We start from the raw sequence: 23,645 nt of genomic DNA, 5'->3' as shown, positions 1-23,645 counted from the left end.
TATCAATTCACTTTGCTTGTATGTGATGACACAAAACAGAATGCTTGTGACCAGGACAACATTTCTAATTCTTATTTATAATGTTGACTATTGTATTATTTCCACAAATTGTAATATCTTGGGATTCCAAATGAAGTGAAGTTGTATCACCACTATATTTGTTACTGCAGAATTATTTCCTGAGCAACTGTTTCTACAAAACACTTCATTTTATAGTTCTCCAACTATTTCTATAGATAATGGCCTACAATTGGATCTATGCAAGCAGACCCTTGCCCATGCACAAAGCCTCAGTGAAGTCAATATAGTGTCATACAGGTGAAAGTATCAGCCCAGCATCTTCTTGCAGAATCAGGGCCAATATATGTAGAGTCTATTCTACACGAAACATCAAACATTGCAGTAAATGCAAAGTCTCATAGATTCTTATTTACAATGTACAATCTGCTTCCTAGTCATGTTACATTAATTACCCATGGTGTGTGTGTCTGTGGGGGGGGGGATGTTTTTTTATTTCATTTTATTAATTGCACATCAGCTTGTATATTCTTAGTATGTTTCTCAAGAAGAATCTCTTATTTATGATGGCATTTACTGTCACATAGCCAGTTTTGGGGTAACTACAGAATTTAGTTCAGAAAATGTGCGTACTGTAGCATTTTTAGTCCAAAAGAAGAATTTTAACTAAAATTAAAGTAATAAAACAGTCTTTATACAAGCCATTGTCCTTAGAACACCAGCAGCCAGCATTCTGATGCTTTCTCCCAGAGAAGCAATAAATGATAGCACAGAACACATTGCCAGTTTGCCACATCATTTGTGTGGCCTTGTCTTGTAATTAAGAATCTGTCAGCATTTCCATTATAGAGACTATATTCCAGGAATTCAGAGCTTGACATTTTTCTTGGGCTAGAGCTGTTTAAAATATTTCAACCCCAACCCTAATCTGTTTTTCAAAAATTGACAGAAATGCATGGTCATCTTTGGATGATCTGACTGTAAATAGAAAGAAGAGGTATTATTGCTCAGTTGCTGGCAATGCAGTGTTATTTTAGGCCTAGATCACGGGGTCCAGCTGAAATATATACTATGCAGCTGTGGAGCAGTGGGCTGCAAAAGCCACCTAAAGCTTTACTTTGTATCATCCAGACCTGCTGCCCCTGTTTGCCTTGGAGCTGCTCTAAAATACCCTGACTGCAAACAACTGTGGAAGCAGAGAAAGAACTGACAGGAAGGGGATGCAATGCATGACAGTTCGTTAGCAAGAGACAGGCTAACTGTAACCCTAATAACGCGAGATTTGTAGAAGCGAGGAATGTGTGAGGCGAGTGGGAAAGAACTGTGTGAGAAGTTGTTGCAACCTTGTGTAGATAATGTGTAGATAATATGGAATGTAGACTAAGAGTCTACATTAGTGAGCAAAACAAGATATCAGAATGACCTTTGTATAAACAAAATGCAGCTGTTGCTCATTATTGTCTGTAACAAAAGGTATAAATGCTTGCTGTAATTGTTTACCGGTTGAGAGACCTGTTTAGCTCTCTCCCTCTATGCAATTGATAGAGAGAAAATAAAGTATCTGATTTGCTGTACCCAAACAAAAAGTGAGAACTCTGTTATTCTCCGACACAACCCCCATGGATCAAAACTTCAGCCAGGGAACAGAGCAAAGTAGGAGTGTCCCAACCATAACACCTATGCTGGAAGCATGGGGTAGGTGGGCTGAAGGAGCCTCCATGCTATGTCTATACCATTGGAAGGTCCCTCTTACACTGGAGTGACCCTCAAAGGATCAGACACATCACTCCAAATATGCCAGGATTGCAGTGCAAAGCAACTGCATTGTACTGGACATTCTGGCTCTTTATTTTAAGTTCTAATGGGAAAATGGGCACTGTCAGCTTGATCCTGCAAGGTGTTGAGCTATCAGGCTCTGATCCAGCTAAGCACATGTATAACTGTAAGCATGTGGGAAATCCCACTGAAGTTAATGAGACACTACTCGTGTTTAAAGTTAAGCTTCTGCTTAAGTGTTTGCTGGATCAGGCGCAAAGTCCTCAGCACCTTTCAGAGTCAAGGCTTAGATCCACATGTCATTTTGTGTTAGTAGTGCTGAATGCTACTGTAGTTGTGAGGAAAATCACTAGAGACTAAGACAATGAATCATAACACATTTAACGAGCAAGAACCTCTCTGTAAAGAATTTGAAGGTGGGCAGAAAGGGTGGATGGTCAAACCTCAGGGCTCTTCTGAATAAACAAAGGAGTCATTCTGAAACTTAGCTCCTATTTTATATACTGTAGAGCTTAGTGAATTAATTAGCAACATGATTTTTAATTAATTTTTTTTGGTGGGGAAGTTCTGATCCATGAACACATGAAGGAATTCTCCAGTTCATGCTCCACCCACATGCTCAATTATTCCTGAATTTCTTCAGGAGGTAGTTCTCGGCCTGCAGGTAGATCACACTCAGCTTACTATGCATATGCAAAAAAATCGCATTGTGTTGACCATCTGTAAGTCACATAGTATAGTGCTGTTTCCCTGTTTGGTTAACTCGTGGTAGTTGGTGAAGATGCTTTACTGGTTGGTTTGTTATATTTCTATAAACTGTACATTCAGTAATTCGACTATTAAAAATGAAGAGCCACAGCCATAATAGAGCAGCATCACACAACCGCAAGAATACTGGGTTCTGCTTGAGCGTTAAGATGCATTATATTAATACTCAGAAAATCATGAAATGTTTTGATGTAAATTTGGGATTAAATTTTCACTCCCTAATCCACCTCCTTTCTTAACATAATTAGTGGCTGCAATAATTTCAGTAGCCAACACCTGTGTATTAAACTTTAGTCCTCGATAGTCCTTGATATTTGTACCTTCTTTATTTAATACAGCTCTTTTATGGATGAGAGAGTAGAAAATGAATTTAATTTTCCCCATTAATCTGATTTTATTGCAGTCAATAAATACTAAAGTACAAGAAACTGATTCCACTTTCAGTGAAGTCAATGGCAAAACTGCCACTGACTTCAACAGGAGAAACACTAGGGGCAAGATTTGCAAATGTATTTAGGTGGCTAAAGATCCAGGTAGATGATTAGTGGGATTTTCAAAAGTGCCTAAGCAGGTTAGGTGCCTAACTGCCATTCATTTCAATAGGACTTAGGTGCCTAACCTACTTAAATATGCTTGTAAATCCCACTTGGCAGCAGTCTATATCGGTAGGTGCCTAACTATCTTTGTAAATCTGGCCCCAAGATCTTAGCTGATTTGGGGCCCATTTCTTCAACATTTACTCATGTGAGAAGACCCATTATACCACAGTAAATACTACAGCAAATCTTATTAATGAATGAGATATAATGTAAATTAATGATGTTCAAAACCTAAATGTGAGTGGTTTGTTAAATAAACATTCTGCACACCACTCAAATGCTTTACCCTAAACTCTGTCTGTCTCTCAAATGAAAATGCAAGCAGAACAATTGCAGATCCTTATTAGGTATACCTCTTGAATAGTTTTACACTAACAGAATATAATATAAATAGAAAGGATTGGAAAGTCATTTCATACCCAGTCCTGCTGCTGTATTCATTTGTTTACTTGACAATATGAATGGTGCTGCAACCCTTGTGCTGAGCAATACTTACTTGTCTGAGTATTCCCTGAGTTCCATTTGGAACTGTGGCAGAACTGTCACATATACAGACACAAACTTTGACTCCAATTCTTCAAATGCTTTCACACCTATTTAACTTTACACCTGCACATATGCTCCATCAAGGTGAATAAAATTAAGCCCGTGCACAGTTGTTGCAGAACTGGGGCCAATGCTCCAATCCTGCCGACTCCAATACTGAATAAATGTTATGCATATTATTAAAACTTTGAGTCAGGCTCAATTCTGCAAAGTGTTGAGCACTCTGGTCCTGATCCCTCAAAGTACTTGAAACGTAATTAAATGTATGAGTAATCCTACTGTAGTATTATTTACATGCTTAAAATTAAGCATGTGTTAAAATGCCACACTGAATCAGGGCCTAAGTGCTTTGCAGGATCAGTATTTAGAAGGACCAAGCCCACATTGTATAAATCTTTACAGGATTGGGGTAGAGTTGGACAATAAAATATGGCTGAATAGTTTATTCACCACAACATGCAGTTTCTGGGCAACTGAAACTACTCATTAATTCATCCAATATAGAAAGAAATAAGAAAACTCTTCAATGAACTTTAACCTGTATTTAACAAAACACTCCAAATAAAAAACACTCTGTGCTCTTAAAACATGACTTTTCTTGCTTTACGTTTTGAAAATTCAGTCACTACTTCTTTTAGATCCAGTTTTCTAGCTATTTCATGCTCTATTGACATTGTGGCAAGTCCCACAAGTCTCTCTCGCACCATTGTTGAACGCCGATAAGTTTTTATCAATTTTAACTTTGAGAAGCTACATTCCCCACTAGCTACAGAAATTGGCAAAGTTAAAAGAATGCATAGAGCGATAAAAATGTTTGGAAAACTGTGAGTTTATTTTCACAAACAAACTTCAGTTCTTCTTTAGGAGTGGAATGTTTCTTAAGTCATCTTAAAAAAGTCCACTACACAAATCTGCAGCATCAATGTCTTTTGAATTTTCATGAGTCAAAGCCAACTCCAGTTTTATACAAAATTCGCTTACCTGTTTTGCTGTTTTCTTTTGCAAGCTGTGGATATCATATAGAAAGCCAAATACTGACTCTAGCTGCTGCATATGTTGAAATCTTTCATCAACCGAGTGAATAGCAGTATCAAGGACTGCGAAGTAGAAATTCACTTTGAACCTTTGTTTTGGGTTCTGAATGGGGGTGTCTCGTCCTTCATATGAAAACTGCTGTTTCTTTTGCCGACTGCGAACTAGCTCTGGTTCAAATTCTGTTGGAAAATCTATTTCTTCAGCAAGCTCGAGAGAATCTACCAGTGTTCTTTCGAACCCTTTATCACTTCTGAATTGCTCCAGAATATTTTTAGTTTGCTGCAGTTTTTGAATAGCAGAATGTATGTTCAAGTTCTTTTCCTGAAGTTGCTTACTAGTGAGGTTAATCTCGAAAAGGATATTATACCACAAAATGAGTGAAGTCACAAATTTGAACTTGGAAAGGCCATTTGCAAGAGCTTCTGCATCTGAACGTGCGGTATTGCCAAATGATCCAGTAAAGGTAAGGTTTCAGAGTAGCAGCCGTGTTAGGCTGTATCCGCAAAAAGAAGAACAGGAGGACTTGTGGCACCTTAGAGACTAACAAATTTATTAGAGCATAAGCTTTCGTGGACTACAGCCCACTTCTTCGAATATAATCAGGAAATAAAAAAAAAACAGTTAGAAAGCAGTGGGCTGTAGTCCACGAAAGCTTATGCTCTAATAAATTTGTTAGTCTCTAAGGTGCCACAAGTCCTCCTGTTCTTCTTTTTGCGGATACAGCCTAACACGGCTGCTACTCTGAAACCTTTCATTATGCAAGGCACTGCATTTAGCCGTATGGAGTGGAAATCCATCAACCTCATGAAAAAACTCGTACAGATACAGACAGACATCATCTTCCTTTCCAAATGCAAGCAGATGGACATCATACCAAAAGGACTAAAGGTAAAAAATCCATTACAATCTACATATCACACAGACTATGCTGAGAGACTGTGTCACACACTCTCAAATAAACTGCGAAACCACCTGATCAGCATCCTATACAGCAAACAGGGAAAGATTAAGAATGAGCTCTCAGAACTGGATACTCTCATAACATTCTATATGCATCCGAAGAAGTGGGCTGTAGTCCACGAAAGCTTATGCTCTAATAAATTTGTTAGTCTCTAAGGTGCCACAAGTCCTCCTGTTCTTCTTTTTCCAGTAAAGGTAGTATCATCAGAAATTTCAATTAGGGCATCATAAATGTTTCCAAGTTCATAGCAAAGAGGCTTCAAAGCATCAATGCGACTCTCCCATCTTGTCTGACTAAGTGGTTTCACAGTTACAGAATTCACATAGCGAGTCAGAATCTCCCAACGGCGTGTTGAGCCTGAGAAAAACACATAAACAAGTTGCACCAGGTCAAAGAAACTGCTTGCCTCCAAACAGCATCTAGCAGCATCATTGACAACCAAATTCAGAGAATGTGCACTGCAAGGAACGAAAAAGGCCCTAGGATTGATTTCCATCATTCTCCTTTGCACACCATTGTCTTTACCCTTCATATTACTCCCATTATCATAGCCTGGACATGTAAGTTTTCAACAGATAATGACATTGTTTCAAGCTCTTGTAGAATAGTTTTAGTCATAAATGCTCCAGTCGTCTCCTTAAGTGGTATGAAACCCAAAAAATGTTCCTTTATGAGCACTTCAACATTATCTTCATCTGCAGACTTTTCCATATCCACAAAACAAATGATCATTGTCATTTGTTCAACATGACTCTCATCTGGTGCACAGTCCAGTATTATTGAAAAGTATTTTGCAGAATGGGCAGCTTCTACAATTTTCTTTTTAATAGCATTTGCTAGAATTTGAATCAGTTCATTCTGCATATTTTTTCCTAAGTAATGAACCTGTGTTTCATGATCATTTATTTTACATAGATGCTCCTTCATGAGTGGATCAAACAAAACTAGGTATTCAACAAATTTTAAAAAGTTTCCATTACCTCGAGTGTATAATTTTTCATTTCTACCGCGGCCGTGGAATGCTAAATTTTGCCCACTGAGAACTCTCACTAAATCAATCAGACGCTCTAATATTTGTTGTCAATATTCTTCTTTTTCCTTGATCACATGTAAATTTGCTACATCGATAGTTTTTCCTTTTTTCAATCATAATTCAAGTTCTTTCCAATTTTGAAAACATTCCAAATGTAGACTTTCAAGCCCAGAGCTCCCTGATACAGGTCAGCTGAATCAAATTCCACTAATCCTGGGTTTACATTGGAGTGTACACACACCGTCGGTGAGCTTTTGGTTTTGACTCTGAAAACCCAGGAGAGAAAAATATACAGAAAATGTCCAGGGCTTGCTTAGTACAGTGTACTCATTTCATAATGTTTAAACTTTACCAACCTATCTAAACATTTCATTTAATTTTAACAGGTAGTCACTGTGATCAAGGGCGGCTCTATGTTTTTTGCCGCCCCAAGCACAGCAGTCAGGCGGCTTTCGGCGGCATGCCTGCGGGAGGTCCGCCGGTCCTGTGGCTTTGGTGTACCCGCTGCCGAAGCCGTGGGACCGGCGGACCTCCCACAGGCATGCTGCCGAAAGCCACCTGCCTGACACCCTCACAGTGACCGGCAGGCTGCCCCCCGCGGCTTGCCGCCCCAGGCACGCGCTTGCTGTGCTGGTGCCTGGAGCCACCCCTGACTGTGATACTTAAATAGGTTAGTAATTAAGGTGCTTCTACATATTAATAGCACTTAAAATAGGGGAATTTGTTTCTGCTAAAGAAAAATGAAACATTTTAACAGATATTTTCCATTTTTTAATTTAGATGTTTTGTAGCTACCCTTAACAATATTTGGGGGTAAAAACCTAATGGTTGCACAATACATTTTATTTGCTTAAAAGTTTAGTAATCTGTAGCAGAATATTTTTCATCATGTACCAAATACTTTCATTTCGTATGAAATATGCAGCATTACCCTAGTAATTCCTTTGAATGTGCCATTTTTGCTTTTCTCTCATTTGCTTTTTGTTTTGCTCCATCACAATCTGTTTTTTTGTCTATATTTATACTGCCTTGGCAAGCTGTTATTCCAGTATCTCCCTTTTCTAACTGTTTTTTTTTTATTTCCTGATTATATTATGCATGATAAATGAATACAAACTAAACATGAACAGGAAGGTTTTATTTCATTTGAGGGGCACTGTTCCCATTCACGAATCACTGTTTATGGCATTAGTTAAGCTTCATTTGAAATACAGTGTAATATTTTATTTGGTGTTATTTATTGTTGAATGCGCATGTAATGTATTATCAACAAGGCACCAGCAACCGAGGGGAAAACAAGTATTTCAAGAAAGAGAAAATCTGATCTAAAGGCCACTGAAGTCAACAGAAAGACTCCTAATGACTTTGATCAAATTTGGACTAGGCCTATAATTGTAAGTGAAATACACAGGGGTTTTCCTTTTGGAAATATAAATGGTACAATAAATTGGAAATGTCATTCCAATACTTCAATAAAACCCACAGTGTCTGACCCTGAGTCAGATGTTTACTTAAGCACTTGGGTGACTTTAAGCATGCAAGTAGTCCCATTCACTTTAATGGAACTGCTTGTGTGCTTAAAGTTAGGCACATGATGAAGTACCCTTTTAATCTGGAGTCTCAGAGCCTTAGCACTCATTTGTGTTTCCATATTACATTTAACAAACTGTTTTTTTAATCTGCTTTTAAATATATTGGTTAGTTAGCATGGAACATCTAAGCAGTCATCTAAAAACAAGCATAAAAACAGCAGCAAACTTAGGGGTCAGTTTCTTAAATATATTTAAGCACCTAAGCAAGTCAGGCACTTAAGTACCTATCTGCATCTTTCTGTGCCTAAATATCTTTAAAATAATTTAGCCCTTAGTTTTTCTTTCTTTTTCTGTAGGCAAGATACAGTCATCACAATGGAAACAGATGTGCCCCTGCTAGGTAAAACCATCCACGCAGCAAAACTGATTCCTAGCAAAAATAGCGTCTGAGAGATCTGGAACAAATCCAGCTCCACTTCAAGTCACTGAGGTTTGTACACTGCACCCTCTTTAGCTTCACTCACCTCAGTAAAGTGTAGATTTCAAACTCTAAGGGCTTGTCTACACTTAAAATGCTACGGCGGCACACCTGCACCGCTCTAGAACTTCAGTGTAGACACAGCCTATGCTGACGTAGATTCTCCCATGGGTGTAGGTAATCCACCTCCCTGAGAGGCTGTAACTCCCTGAGGCAGTAACTAGGGTGCATTAAAGCAGCCCCGGGTGCCCTAACTCCTGAGGTGTCCACACTGGCAAGGCATGTAGAGCGCCTGGACTGCAGCTGGAGCACTCCTGGTAATCCACCTCCACAAGAAGCATAAAGCTTGCTGTGTCCTGGCTGAAATGCCCGGGCGTCAGGGTGGACGAGGTGTTGCATTACTGCGCTGTGATTGGCCTCCGGAAACAGGGCCGGCTCCAGGCACCAGCCGACCAAGCACGTGCTTGGGGCGGCACCTTAGAAGGGTGGCCAATGTTGGGGTGGCGGGGGGAGCTCACGGTGTTTTTGGTTTTTTTGTTTCGTCCAGGCAGCGTGGGGAGTGTTTCAGCAGCGCTGAGGGGGGGCAGGGATTTGGCCGGCCTGGCCTGGCGCTACAGGGGTTTGGGCGGCCCGGTGAGGTGCTCGGGGGGGTGGGGGTTTGGCCAGCCCGGCGCGGCGTGGCGCTCCGGGGGTTTGGGCGGCCCGGCGAGGCATTTGGGGAGAGGGGGGAGCGGAGGTTCGGGCGGCCCGGCGAGGCACTAGGGGGAGGCGGGGGTTTTGGTGTCGCATCGCTCGGGGGGTGGAGTTACGGCGGGGCAGCGCTCTTCTTCTTTGCCTGGGGCAGCAAAAAAGTTAGACCCTGCCCTGTCCGGAAACGTCCCATAATTCCCTTAAGTCAAGTGGCCATTCTTCTCATTGTTTTGAAATCGGCTGCAGGTATGTGGATATCCCCTTTCAAAGCTCCGTTTCTGACAGCCGGCATGCTTATCTGCTCTGGGAAAAAGCAAACCATTACTGTGGAATGCTGCTGTTGTGAGTGTGTGTGTGTGTGTGAGTCTGCTGCTGTCTGAACTTACAAGACAGCGTGCTGACACGCTCTCAGCCCCCCAAAACATACTGTCTCTCCCCCCACATACACACAACACACTCCCCGTCACACTCCACCCCCCTATTTGAAAAACACGTTGCAGCCACTTGCACACTGGGATAGCTACCACAATTCACTGCTCTTTGTGGCGTTGCAAGAGCTGCTAATGTGGCCACGCCAGTGCACTTGTAGCTGACGGTGTAAACACATGGCAGCGTTTTCCCTGCTGCGGTCGCCAAGGGCTGGTTTAACTCCCAGGATTCTACATCTGCAAATGTAGCCATGCCCGTAGATAGAAAATTCAAAGAGCTGTGTATGTGGGGACTTAGGCCAGTTTAAGTCTGCTCAGGGATGTGGATTTTTCACACCTCTGGTGAACATAGTTAAACTGACCTAATTTTCTATTGTAGACCAGGCCTAGCTGGCAGCAATACCTCAGAGGAGGCTCTTCAGAGCTCTTAAGAATCCTAATACTAATATTCTAACAACAAATTCAAAGGATGTTTGTCGCCTTTTTTAAAGTTCACCTCCTCTGAGGGCACTGCTAAATGAACCTCGGGGCTCACATAGTTCCTTTTTTCAAATACAGTGGTCAAAAGTATATTTCAAGAGTAATTCAGTCAGCTTGGCAGTCAAATCAGTATCTCCTTAGTTAGACAATTAACTACTGTGTATATTTGACATATAAATACAATCAAAATACTTTCTCTGCTCTCCTTGCACTGCCATTCAGTTCTTTTCCCACCCACTTTCATACTATACTATTCATTAATCAGTACCACCCCCTACCTTTCTATTTCAAGTTTCCTTCAGCTCTAGTCCATTAAGCTTAAAGCAAGTACCTGAATTTTTTATTTGTTCTCACTAAGTGAATAACCTTACACTTTGTGATATTGAACAGAACAATTTAAGGATGGTGTGTCAATGTTAACTTTGAATTTCCTTGCTTTTATTGGTTTGAGTCATACCTTTAACAGTATTTAAATCTAATTTTCAGGTTTAATTATTTTTGCTTCCCCACGGTACTGTAGACAGAACACATAATGCGCGTCTGAGAGATCTGGAACAACTCCAACTCCGAAGGAAAGGCCTCCATAATTTAATTTCACTTAACCTTCCTGATTCATGAGTTCTGCTTTCAATCTTATGGGACAAATTCCAAATCCCACAGATTCTTTTTAATATTTTCATTATATAGCACTCAGATGTTTTAAAAACCATGTTCTGTACTCCTCACATATACTTTTCTAATTTGAAAAAAACATTCCTTGATAATATCGCACATCATTGTTATGCACACAAGCTGAAAAAAACTCCAAGAACTTCCTACACAAACAATAGCACATGCTAACAAACCTACGATTTGATGTTAATGTAAAGGGTAAGCGCCACCTACTGTTTAAAATACACATCAGATCAGCAAAAAACTTTAAGAATATACATCTAAAATTAAACCCAGACTAGAGAATATAACATATTGTTACACTAGCGCAGTTCCTCATCTGAGATCAAAAATATCCAGTATAAATAAGTTAAAAATTAGAAATCCATGAGTTTTACTATGAAATGAGTGTATTCTTAAAATTCTACAAGTCCCCAAAAAGTTATGTTTTGTTTGCCTATCTATCATCCTGGTGGAAAGCATCTTTATCTTGTTACTTACAAAGAGAGCACAGTTTAGACCCGAGACTACTGCAAATCTAGGGCCTGATCCAAAGCTCACTGAAGTCAATGGAAAGACAGCCATTGACTTCAACAGGTTTTAGATCAGGCCCTTACAGAAAAATGACGTTTATAAATCCCATACAATTAAGATGCTGAGGTCAGGAAAATTCACACCTCGGTTGAAACTACCTGCTCTGTAAGCTTCAAAACTTAGCTACATAATACTATATTTCTGGTGCTTTGCATGGCCATGCGTTAAACATACTTACTATACAATATTCCCTGAGTCTTTAACTTTGTAGCTTCCCTCCTCAAATTTCCTTTTTTCAAGATCTTTTTAAATCAATAATTGTCTTGCAAAAAAATCTGTTTTCTACAGATGAAAAGTGAGCATAAGTACTAAAGTTTACATGTGGTAGACTAGGAAAAGTAGTCTACCAGAGGTTAGCTAAACTTGATCACTTCTCCAAGAGAAGACAAATACTCTTTGAACCTAATTGAAAATGGGCACAATTACTCTGCATCTGCTACTCAAGAGTCAAGAGTTAACCAAAGTGCATACAGAATGCATTTTAGATAGACATATTTCCATTTCTGATTTTTTTCTGTAGGTTTTATTGCATAATATGTGTAGGATTTGTCAAGTTTCTTGACCATCTACAGAAAAAAAAAGGATGTTCAGATTAGAAGGGCAAGTGAGATAATAATGATGATACTTAGCTTTTATATAGCCCTTTTCATCAATAGAGCTCAAGGTGCTTTACAAAAGAAGTCAATATCATTATCTCCACTGTGCACATGGGGAAACTGAGGCACAAAGAGCTGAACGGAGTTGCCTAAGCAGGCCAGGGACAGAACTGGGAATAGAATGCAGGTCTTCTGAGTCCCAGTCCAGTGCTCTATCCACTAGTCCACACTGCCACTTGAAATCTTAAAACATTCTGATACTACTTTTCAAGATTTTGTACATTCCTTTTACTGGAGTTAAAAAAAAAATGGGATTCTTGCCTTTGACTTCAAGGGGCTTTGGATTCATAATCATAATAGGATGAATATAATGATCATAAAGTCAGAACACTTCCTTAATTTCCCATAAATATTAAATAACATTCAGAGTACAACTTGCACTATATTAGATTTAATATGAAAAAGTACCTTAAAAAAACCTCTTGCCATAAATCAACAAAATATTCACCTGACACTAACCAAGGGAGGGGATGTTGTTTGTTTAAGTACTATAAGGGATACTTGTGACCCAAGGACCTCTGGATGCCAACTGGCAGAGGGCACAGGGGATCCCCTGGGTTCACCAAAAGATATTATGTAAGGTCTCTAACAAAAGCCTGTCACACTTGTAATCACATCATAATCATTGCAAAATGTATGTATATATGTAGAAAATTGTGTTCTCTAGGACTTGTGGTTAAACCCAGGTCAATCAAAGGTAGCATGCCTTGCGATAGCAGGTGGGAAATATTTCTCTCACTGGTGGACTATTGTATATCTCACAATAGAGTCTATTAGCATTCTGAGGCTAATGAAGAGCTTATGGAGACTTCAGAAGGAAATTAACAAAAAGAGGGAAACCGTGGTAGGAAGGAATCCTCTTTTCAGGTGATGATCAAATGTCTGTTCTGCTATACTTGGGAATGCAGAGAATTGCTCTGGCATCCTTCAGTCTGTGAAGACAAGCTACCAAGAGGCTTGATCTAATGAAAGGGAGATCCCAGGTATCCTATCTGAAAATGCTGGGAAAAGGACTTGGAGTGAGATATCTTGTAAGAAATGTGAATATTTTGTGTGTTAAGATTAGGCTTTAGAAAGTGTATTATAATTTTGTTTTATATGAAACCATTTGTTTCCAATATTCTTACTTACTGTCACTTGAATCTCTGTTCTTTGATAATAAACATTCCCATTTTCACTATAAATATACCTGTGTGCCATGCATTCAGCGGAGTGGTGATCCCGAGTTGATTCTTGTAAACTGGTGGGGGGGGGGAGTGTTAGTTATTCCTTTGGGTACAGAGGATCAGAGCGTTCTGTGAGTGTTCAGTGGATCAGGGGCTGAGTACTCCAGAGGGATACTTGAAGGATTCAGGTTTGGTGTGTACCTATTGCTAACCTGTACAGAGACAGTGAGGTCTGTGGAGGCCTGAAAGATAGTGCTTGTGTTGCCAGAGACTGATGGAATCAGGAAGTTGATACACAGCTGGCACAGACACTCACACTAATGGCAGGGGGTAACAAAGTGCTTCACAACCCTCCGTTCCTCTGGGAAGCGTCACAGTGATGAGAGAACAGTTTTTCATAGATTCATATACACTGATACCTCGATATAACATGACCCGATATAACACGAATTCGGCTATAATGCGGTAAAGCAGTGCTCTGGGGGGGGGGGGGGGAAGAGGAGGGAGGCTGGGAGGCTGTGCCCTCCAGTGGATCAAAGCAAGTTCAATATAACACGGTTTCACCTATAACGCGGTAAGATTTTTTGGCTCCTGAGGACAGCGTTATATCGAGGTAGAGGCTTCCTATAAACCCAGAAAGGACCATTGTGATAATCTAGTTTGACCAGCTGTATAATACAGGCCATAGAACTTCCCCAAAAAATAATTCCCAGACAAAAGCATCCGATCTTGATTTAAAAATTGTCAGTGATGGAGAATCCACCATGACCCTTGCTAAAAATTGTTCCAATGGTTAACTACCCTCACTGTTATAAAGTTATGCCTTTTTTTCAGTCTCAGTTTGTCTAGTTTCAACTTCCAGCCATTGGATCATGTAATACACCTTTCTAGAGATTGAAGAGCCCATTATTTGTTTACCAAATGTAGGTACTTATAGACTGTAATTAAGTCACCCCTTACCTTTCTCTTTGTTATGCTAAATAGATTGAGCTCCTTGAGTCTATCACTATCAGGCATGTTTTCTAATAATTTAATAATTCTGGTGGCTCTTCTCTGAACTGTCTCCAATTTATCAACATCCTTCTCAAATTGTGGGCTGCAGAACTGGATACAGTATTCTGGGGGCAGTCATCCCAGTGCCAAACACAGAGGTAAAATAACCTCTCTACTCCTACTCAAGATTCCTCTATTTATGTATCCCAGGATCCCATTAGCTCTTTTAGCCATAGCCTCACACTGGAAGCTCTGATCAGTTGATTATCCACCATGACTCCCAAATCTTTTTCAGAGTCACTGCTTCCTAGTATGGAGTCCCCCATCCTGTAATTATGGCTTACATTCTTTGTTCCTTGATGTATGCATTTACATTTAGCCATGTTGAAACACATATTGTTTGCTTATGCCCAGTTTACCCAGCAATCCAGATTGCTCTGAATCAGTGGTCTGTCAGAGGTTGAAAACATAAGACTTGATCCTGCAAGGTGCTGAGTGAGCAATCTGCCCGCACCCAGACAGTACTTAAACACACGGTTAATTTTAACCATGATGAGACTACTCATGTTTAAATTTCAGAACTAGCTTAAGTGCTTTGCTAGATTGGGGGCAGATTGCGCAGTGGTTTACAAGATCAGGCTACAAATAAGCAAATCAGCCAATTTCCCACCAGGCCATCAGAGTTTCCCCCAAATCCCATCCAAAGTATTACTTATTCTTGTGATGTGACTTTAAGGGGAATTTTATTATTTTAAAACAAAAACAAAACAAATCAACAACAACATAAGAAAGGCCGTACCGGGTCAGACCAAAGGTCCATCTAGCCCAATATCCTGTCTACCAACAGTGGCCAATACCAGGTGCCCCAGAGGGAGTGAACCTAACAGGCAATGATCAAGTGATCTCTCTCCTGCCATCCATCTCCACCCTCTGACAGACAGAGGCTAGGGACACCATTCCTTATCTGTCCTGGCTAATAGCGATTAATGGACTTAACCACCATGAATTTATCCAGTTCTCTTTTAAACTCTGTTATAGTCCTAGCCTTCACAACCTCCTAAGGTAGTGAGTTCCACAAGTTGACTGTGCGCTGCGTGAAGAAGATCTTCCCTGTATTTGTTTTAAACCTGCTGCCTATTAATTTCATTTGATGACCCCTAGTTCTTGTATTATGGGAATAAGTAAATAACTTTTCCTTATCCACTTTCTCCATATCACTCATGATTTTATATACCTCTATCATATCCCCCCTTAGTCTCCTCTTTTCCAAGCTGAAGAGTCCTAGCCTCTTTAATCTCTCCTCATATGGGACCCGTTCCAAACCCTTAATCATTTTAGTTGCCCTTTTCTGAACCTTTTCTAGTGCCAGTATATCTTTTTTGAGATGAGGAGACCACATCTGTATGCAGTATTCGAGATGAGGGCATACCATCGATTTATATAAGGGCAATAATATATTCTCAGTCTTATTCTCTATCCCCTTTTTAATGATTCCTAACATCCTGTTTACTTTTTTGACCGCCTCTGCACACTGCGTGGACATTTTCAGAGAACTATTCACGATGACTCCAAGATCTTTTTCCTGACTTCTTGCAGCTAAATTAGCCCCCATCATATTGTATGTATAGTTGGGGTTATTTTTTCCAATGTGCATTACTTTACATTTATCCACATTAAATTTCATTTGCCATTTTGTTGCCCAATCACTTAGTTTTGTGAGATCTTTTTGAAGTTCTTCACAGTCTGCTTTGGACTTAACTATCTTTAGCAGTTTAGTATCATCTGCAAAAGGCCAGTATTGATATAGCCAAACTATGGCTACACTGCACACCACTGGCAGCAGTGTGTCGGGTATATGTAGGTACACACTGCAGTGAAAAGCAGGTTGCGTCCACACTGCAATATGTAGCTAAATGCATCAGTGAAAGGCTCTGGCAGGGGGAGGCAGCAGAGAAAGGCGCCAGCAGTTCCCTGCAGCTGGAGCCTTTCCCCACTGCCCGAGTCTTCACTGAAGCAAGGAAAGTCTCCGGCACTAGGGAGGTAATGGGACACTACACTGCTAAAAAGTGTAGTGTAGACATGGGAGGCACAGCGTGGGCATGTAGAGAGCCATGCAGGGATTAGGGTATGTACCATAAAGCTTCAGGCATGTCTTTTCTCTACTAGTCTAAGCAGGGCCTCAACATCTACATTGCTAATTATATGCATGCTAGAGAGCCTTGTAGAGTACACATACTCTATGGCCCTCCAGCGTACCTCCATAAGGAGTATGCAGTGTGGACATATCCTATATGTTAAAGCATACTGTGAACCAGCCCTTGCCACAAACTATATATATGTTAACAGTCAGAACTGCTCAAAAATAGCAAAGATGTTTCTGCAAATATTTATTACAGATTTTAAATTAATTAACTTCAACCTGTTCATTAGCTTTCCACAAATACTTTAGCAAGTGAGCATAATATTGGAAGTGCTTACCAAAATGGTGAATTTGAAGAGACTATTGCAGGAAAAATTCTGAATTTGTGAGTAATTGCATTATAAAGTTATGCTCATCTAAGGAGGGAACAGAAACATAACCATGTGTCTTGTGCATCCAATCCCAATCGTTCAGATTTGTAATATGAAACCCTCAATACAGTGTGAAATATTCACTCTCAAACAAGAAATGAACCCTTTTCATAGTAGAGATTTTTTCCTCAAGATTTTTTTTAAAAGTCTGGAATATTCAAAGATTTGCTTCCTCTGCATGAACTCTTCATGGCCTCAAAATAACCATTTTAACTGAAAAATAATTACAGATATTTAGCTCTAATTAACACCTTTCAGTAGATGGCTAAACGTAATGCATGTTTGTACTGGAAAATGTATAGACCTACCTTCCATTTATAATGTAACTGACTGAAAAAAGAAATACTCGACCGATGGATGGAATATTCCAGTTCACTTCTCAACCATCCTTCTGACATTTCTGAGGAAGTAATTAATGCTTTTCCACAAAGTCCATCAAAAGAACTTGCACTAATGCTCATCATATGAAATGAGCAAGCAAGCAGATGTCACAAGGGAAAACTTCTGGACCAGATGGCATTCCACCAAAGAGCTATAAGCAGGGTGGGTACTACACCACACTGCAAAGCACCTCAAATGACTCTTCCACATTATCTGGGAGCAAGAGTCAGTGCCACAGAATTTCAGTGATGCCAACATTGTCCACCTCTGTAAACATCAGGGTGAGAGGGCAAACTGTGATAATCACCACAACATTTCACTATCTCTGTTGCTGGGGAAATTATTTCACTGGCCATATCGAACTTAACACCTGCCTTGTGGAAAACCATCCTCCCTGAGTCTCAGTGTGGATTTTGGTCTAGATGGGGCACTCTAGACATGATTATCACAGCCTGTCAGCTTCAGGAAAGGTGCCAGGAGCAAACTGTGGTCTTTATATGGTGTTTGTCAAATAAGTTTAAGCTTTTGACTCTGTAAATCATGAGGGATTCTGAAAACTTTTGTTCATCTTTGGATGCCCTGAAAAGTTAGGTCTGTTATCCAGTCCTTCCATGATGGGATGATGGCCACAGTGGTGGAAAATGGTGAGATATCAGACCCCTTTCCTGTTTGCAGTGGCCCCCAACACTCTTTTCCATCCTTTTTTGCATTTTCCATATGCTTATGGATGCATTTCATGGCACTGACAGAGTAACATTTATCCAGTTCTGCACTGATGTGAAGTTGTTCAATCTGCAACTCTTCAGTGCTAGCATGAAAGTGGCAGATTTACTCAGTAAGGAACTTTTTTTTTTTTTTTTTGCTGATGATTGCACTGGTTGCTCACTCGATTTGATGAGTGCTTTGGGAGTGCTTTGTTCCAGGTGGGCCTTGAGTGGGCCTGACTGGTATATAAGGGCAGTCAGCAGCAAACCAGCTGAGCGGCGAACAGCAGAGGCTAACAGAGGGAGTTTGCCTGGGGAGAACTCACTGAGGCTTTCATCTGCGGGTTTCTCTGAGTAGTTACTGCAACAGCTGAGGAAGCTCTTAAGAGGAAGGTGATATGGAAGGTGAGCGATCAGCTGTTGTAACCTGCACAGGTTGTACCATGTTTGTCTTTCTTCCACAGGACAGAAGCGACTTTGTCTGTACAAAGTGCAAGCTGGTCTCCATATTGGAAGAGAAGGTTCAAGGTCTGGAGAAACGAGTATCGACTCTGCGTTGCATAAGGGAAAATGAAGATTTCCTGGATAGACGTCAGAAGATGCATCTACAGCCACAATGTTCTGAAGATTCAGAGCAGGCGCAGCAGGGACAGAAGGATGGTGAAGAAGTTTGGCAGCATGTGACCTCCAGAAGGAGAAAGAGGAGCGTCCATGTACCAGCAATGAAGATACAGATGAGCAATCGTTTCCATGTTCTCTCTACAGGTACTAATGCGGAGAGTGGACTAGATGTCCCATCTGAAGGAAGGGAGGAGAAGGAGACTCCACCGATTGGAAGGCAAAAGATGCACTGTCCTAGGGATGAGGGTTCCACAACCACCACTCCCAAGAGGAGGAGAATGGTGGTGGTGGTCGGGGACTCCCTCCTCAGGGGGACTGAGTCATCTATCTGCCGCCCTGACCAGGAAAACTGAGAGGTCTGCTGCCTCCCAGGAGCTAGGATACACGATGTGACGGAGAAACTGCCGAGACTCATCAAGCCCTCGGATCGCTACCCCTTCCTGCTTCTCCACGTGGGAACCAATGATACTGCCAAGAATGACCTTGAGCAGATCACTGCAGACTACGTGGCTCTGGGAAGAAGGATAAAGGAGTTTGAGGCGCAAGTAGTGTTCTCGTCCATCCTCCCGGTGCAAGGAAAAGGCCTAGGTAGAGACCATCGAATCGTGGAAGTCAACGAATGGCTACGCAGGTGGTGTCGGAGAGAAGGCTTTGGATTCTTCGACCATGGGATGGTGTTCCAAGAAGAAGGAGTGCTAGACAGAGACAGGCTCCACCTAACGAAGAGAGGGAAAAGCATCTTCGCAAGCAGGCTGGCTAACCTAATGAGGAGGGCTTTAAACTAGGTTCACTGGGGGAAGGAGACCAAAGCCCTGAGGTAAGTGGGGAAATGGGATCCTGGGAGGAAGCACAAGCAGGAGAGCGTAAGAGGGGAGGACTCCTGTCTCATACTGAGAAAGCGGGATGATCATTGAGTTATCTTAAGTGCCTATACACAAATGCAAGAAGCCTGGGAAACAAGCAGGGAGAACTGGAAGTCCTGGCACAGTCAGGGAACTATGATGCAATTGGAATAACAGAGACTTGGTGGGATAACTCACATGACTGGAGTACTGTCATGGATGGATATAAACTGTTCAGGAAGGACAGGCAGGGCAGAAAAGGTGGGGGAGTTGCGCTGTATGTAAGAGAGGAGTATGACTGCTCCGAGCTCCGGTATGAAACTGCAGAAAAACCTGAGAGTCTCTGGATAAAGTTGAAAAGTGTGAGCAACAAGGGTGATGTCGTGGTCGGAGTCTGCTATAGACCACCAGACCAGGGGGATGAGGTGGACGAGGCTTTCTTCCGGCAACTAACAGAAGTTGCTAGATCGCAGGCCCTGGTTCTCATGGGAGACTTTAATCACCCTGATATCTGCTGGGAGAGCAATACAGAGGTGCACAGACAATCCAGGAAGTTTTTGGAAAGTGTAGGGGACAATTTCCTGGTGCAAGTGCTGGAGGAACCAACTAGGGGCAGAGCTTTTCTTGACCTGCTGCTCACAAACAGGGAAGAATTAGTAGGGGAAGCAAAAGTGGATGGGAACCTGGGAGGCAGTGACCATGAGATGGTCGAGTTCAGGATCCTGACACAAGGAAGAAAGGAGAGCAGCAGAATACGCACCCTGGACTTCAGAAAAGCAGACTTTGACTCCCTCAGGGAACAGATGGGCAGGATCCTCTGGGAGAATAACATGAAGGGCAAAGGGGTCCAGGACAGCTGGCTGTATTTTAAAGAATCCTTATTGCGGTTGCAGGAACAAACCATCCCGATGTGTAGAAAGAATAGTAAATATGACAGGTGACCAGCTTGGCTTTACAGTGAAATCCTTGCTGACCTTAAACGCAAAAAAGCAGCTTACAAGAAATGGAAGATTGGACAAATGACCAGGGAGTAGTATAAAAATATCGCTTAGGCATGCAAGAGCGAAATCAGGAAGGTCAAATCGCACTTGGAGTTGCAGCTAGCAAGAGATGTTAAGAGTAACAAGAAGGGTTTCTTCAGGTATGTAAGCAACAAGAAGAAAGTCAAGGAAAGTGTGGGCCCCTTACTGAATGAGGGAGGCAACCTAGTGACAGAGGATGTGGAAAAAGCTAATGTACTCAATGCTTTTTTTGCCTCTGTCTTCACGAACAAGGTCAGCTCCCAGACTGCTGCACTGGGCAGCACAGTATGGGGAGGAGGTGACCAGCCCTCCGTGGAGAAAGAAGTGGTTCGGTACTATTTAGAAAAACTGGATGAGCACAAATCCATGGGGCCGGATGCGCTGCATCCGAGGGTGCTAAAGAGTTGGCGGATGTGATTGCAGAGCCATTGACCATCATCTTTGAAAACTCATGGCGATCAGGGGAGGTCCCGGATGACTGGAAAAAGGCTAATGTAATGCCCATCTTTAAAAAAGGGAAGAAGGAGGATCCAGGGAACTACAGGCCAGTCAGCCTCACCTCAGTCCCTGGAAAAATCATGGAGCAGGTCCTCAAGGAATCAATTCTTAAGCACTTAGAGGAGAGGAAAGTGATCAGGAACAGTCAGCATGGATTCACCAAGGGGAAGTCATGCCTGACTAACCTAATTGCCTTCTATGATGAGATAACTGGCTCTGTGGATGAGGGGAAAGCAGTGGATGTGTTATTCCTTGACTTTAGCAAAGCTTTTGATACAGTCTCCCACAGTATTCTTGCCGCCAAGTTAAAGAAGTATGGGCTGGATGAATGGACTGTAAGGTGGATAGAAAGCTGGCTAGATCGTCGGGCTCAACGGGTAGTGATCAATGGCTCCATGTCTAGTTGGCAGCCGGTCTCAAGCCGAGTGCCCTAAGGGTTGGTCCTGGGGCCAGTTTTGTTTAATATCGTTATTAATGATCTGGAGGATGGTGTGGACTGCACTCTCAGCAAGTTTGCAGATGCCACTAAACTGGGAGGTGTGGTAGATACGCTGGAGGGTAGGGATCAGATACAGAGGGACCTAGACAAATTAGAGGATTGGGCCAAAACAAAAAAAAAAACCTGATGAGGTTCAACAAGGACAAGTGCAGAGTCCTGCACTTAGGATGGAAGAATCCTATGCAGTGCTACAGACGAGGGACTGAATGGCTAGGTAGCAGTTCTGCAGAAAAGGACCTAGGAGTCACAGTGGACGAGAAGCTGGATATGAGTCAGTGTGCTCTTGTTGCCAAGAAGGCTAACGGCATTTTGGACTGTATAAGTAGGGGCATTGCCAGCAGATCGAGGAACGTGATAGTTCCCCTTTATTCGACATTGGTGAGGCCTCATCTGGAGTACTGTGTCCAGTTTTGGGCCCCACACTACAAGAAGGATGTGGAAATATTGGAAAGAGTCCAGCGGAGGGCAACAAAAATGATTAGGGGGCTGGAGCACATGACTTATGAGGAGAGGCTGAGGGAACTGGGATTGTTTAGTCTCCAGAAGAGAAGAATGAGGGGGGATTTGATAGCTGCTTTCAACTATCTGAAGGGAGGTTCCAAAGAGGATGGAGCTTGGCTGTTCTCAGTGGTGGCAGATGACAGAACAAGGAGCAATGGTCTCGAGTTGCAGTGCGGGAGGTCTAGGTTGGATATTAGGAAACACTATTTCACTAGGAGGGTGGTGAAGCACTGGAATGCGTTACCTAGGGAGGTGGTGGAATCTCCTTCCTTGGAGGTTTATAAGGTCAGGCTTGACAAAGCCCTGGCTGGGATAATTTAGTTGGGAATTGGTCCTGCTTTGAGCAGGGGGTTGTACTAGATGACGTCCTGAGGTCCCTTCCAACCCTGATATTCTATGATTCTATGACATTCAGTGTATAACTGAAGGTTTCAGAGTAGCAGCCGTGTTAGTCTGTATCCGCAAAAAGAAGAACAGGAGGACTTGTGGCACCTTAGAGACTAACAAATTTATTAGAGCATAAGCTTTCGTGCATATGCATCCGAAGAAGTGGGCTGTAGTCCACGAAAGCTTATGCTCTAATAAATTTGTTAGTCTCTAAGGTGCCACAAGTCCTCCTGTTCTTCTTTTAGTGTATAACTGATCACTCTGTCTGTGCTGTCAATCATTTGGATTTCACAACCAGCCTAAAAAAAAAAAGGAAGCTCTGTACCAACCTGTGCTGGGGACGCACCTGTCTACCCAATTATTAAAATCAACAATATTCCTCTCAAGGCTGGAGAGAATTTTTTCTACCTAGGGAGTATGCTGTGACATAACGCTACAATTGATGATCAAATTATCCATCACATAGCCAAGGCCACCTCTGCATTTGGAATGCTCTCACACTGCTTGTGGAATGACACGGGTGTCAGACTAAGCACTAAGCTAAATATCTATTTGACAGTTGTGCTCACAATGCTTCTATATGGTTCTAAAACATGGACAATATTGCTGTCACAGCAGCAAACTTGATCAGTTCGATATGCACTGTTTTTGGTCTGTTTGCAGGGTCAAATGGTGGGACAAGATTCCCAATATCAAAATTCTTCTTCATTGTCAGATATCTGGCATTTAAAGCGTGGTCATAAAAGTTCAGCTGTAATGGTTTGGGCATCTTTTTTATATGGCCAACTTGAGAATACCCAAGACTGTATTTTATGGTCAACTAAAGCAAGGCACCCATTCTTGTGGTGGCCAGTAAAAACAATATGAAGATATACTGAAGTCAAGCTTGAAAGCATGTCAGATTGACCCCAGCAACTAGTAAGCAGCAGCCCATGACAGAGCAAGGTGGTGGCACATTTGTCCTGTCACTGTAATATTAATTAGATAATTGTAATGTACTCTTGTAAATTAAGTCAGGAGAAAGTTCACCTAGCTAACAGTATATTTCACTTAAACCTATATTCGTTTTATAACTGCTTGCTTAATCTTTTAGTACATTTATAAAACACACACTGAACTGGTTTATTTCCCAAATCTTCAATGGAAACAAAGTAAGTTATGTAGGAGAAAAAAGGTATATTCCTTAACAGTCATTTCTGAGCCCATTCTGTATTT

General features: G+C 41.6%; 1 pseudogene; it reads right to left on the bottom strand.

Annotated features, from left to right (window-relative positions):
- Positions 1–4,595: 4,595 nt before the first annotated feature.
- LOC135981194 (uncharacterized) lies at positions 4,596–10,117 on the bottom strand (annotated as a pseudogene).
- Between the last annotated feature and the right edge of the window lie 13,528 nt (positions 10,118–23,645).

Source organism: Chrysemys picta, chromosome 2 (genome assembly GCF_011386835.1).
Source record: "Chrysemys picta bellii isolate R12L10 chromosome 2, ASM1138683v2, whole genome shotgun sequence".
NCBI classification, from domain to species: domain Eukaryota; kingdom Metazoa; phylum Chordata; order Testudines; family Emydidae; genus Chrysemys; species Chrysemys picta.
Note: the sequence above shows the minus strand (reverse complement) of the source record. Positions and strands in the feature narration are given on the sequence as shown.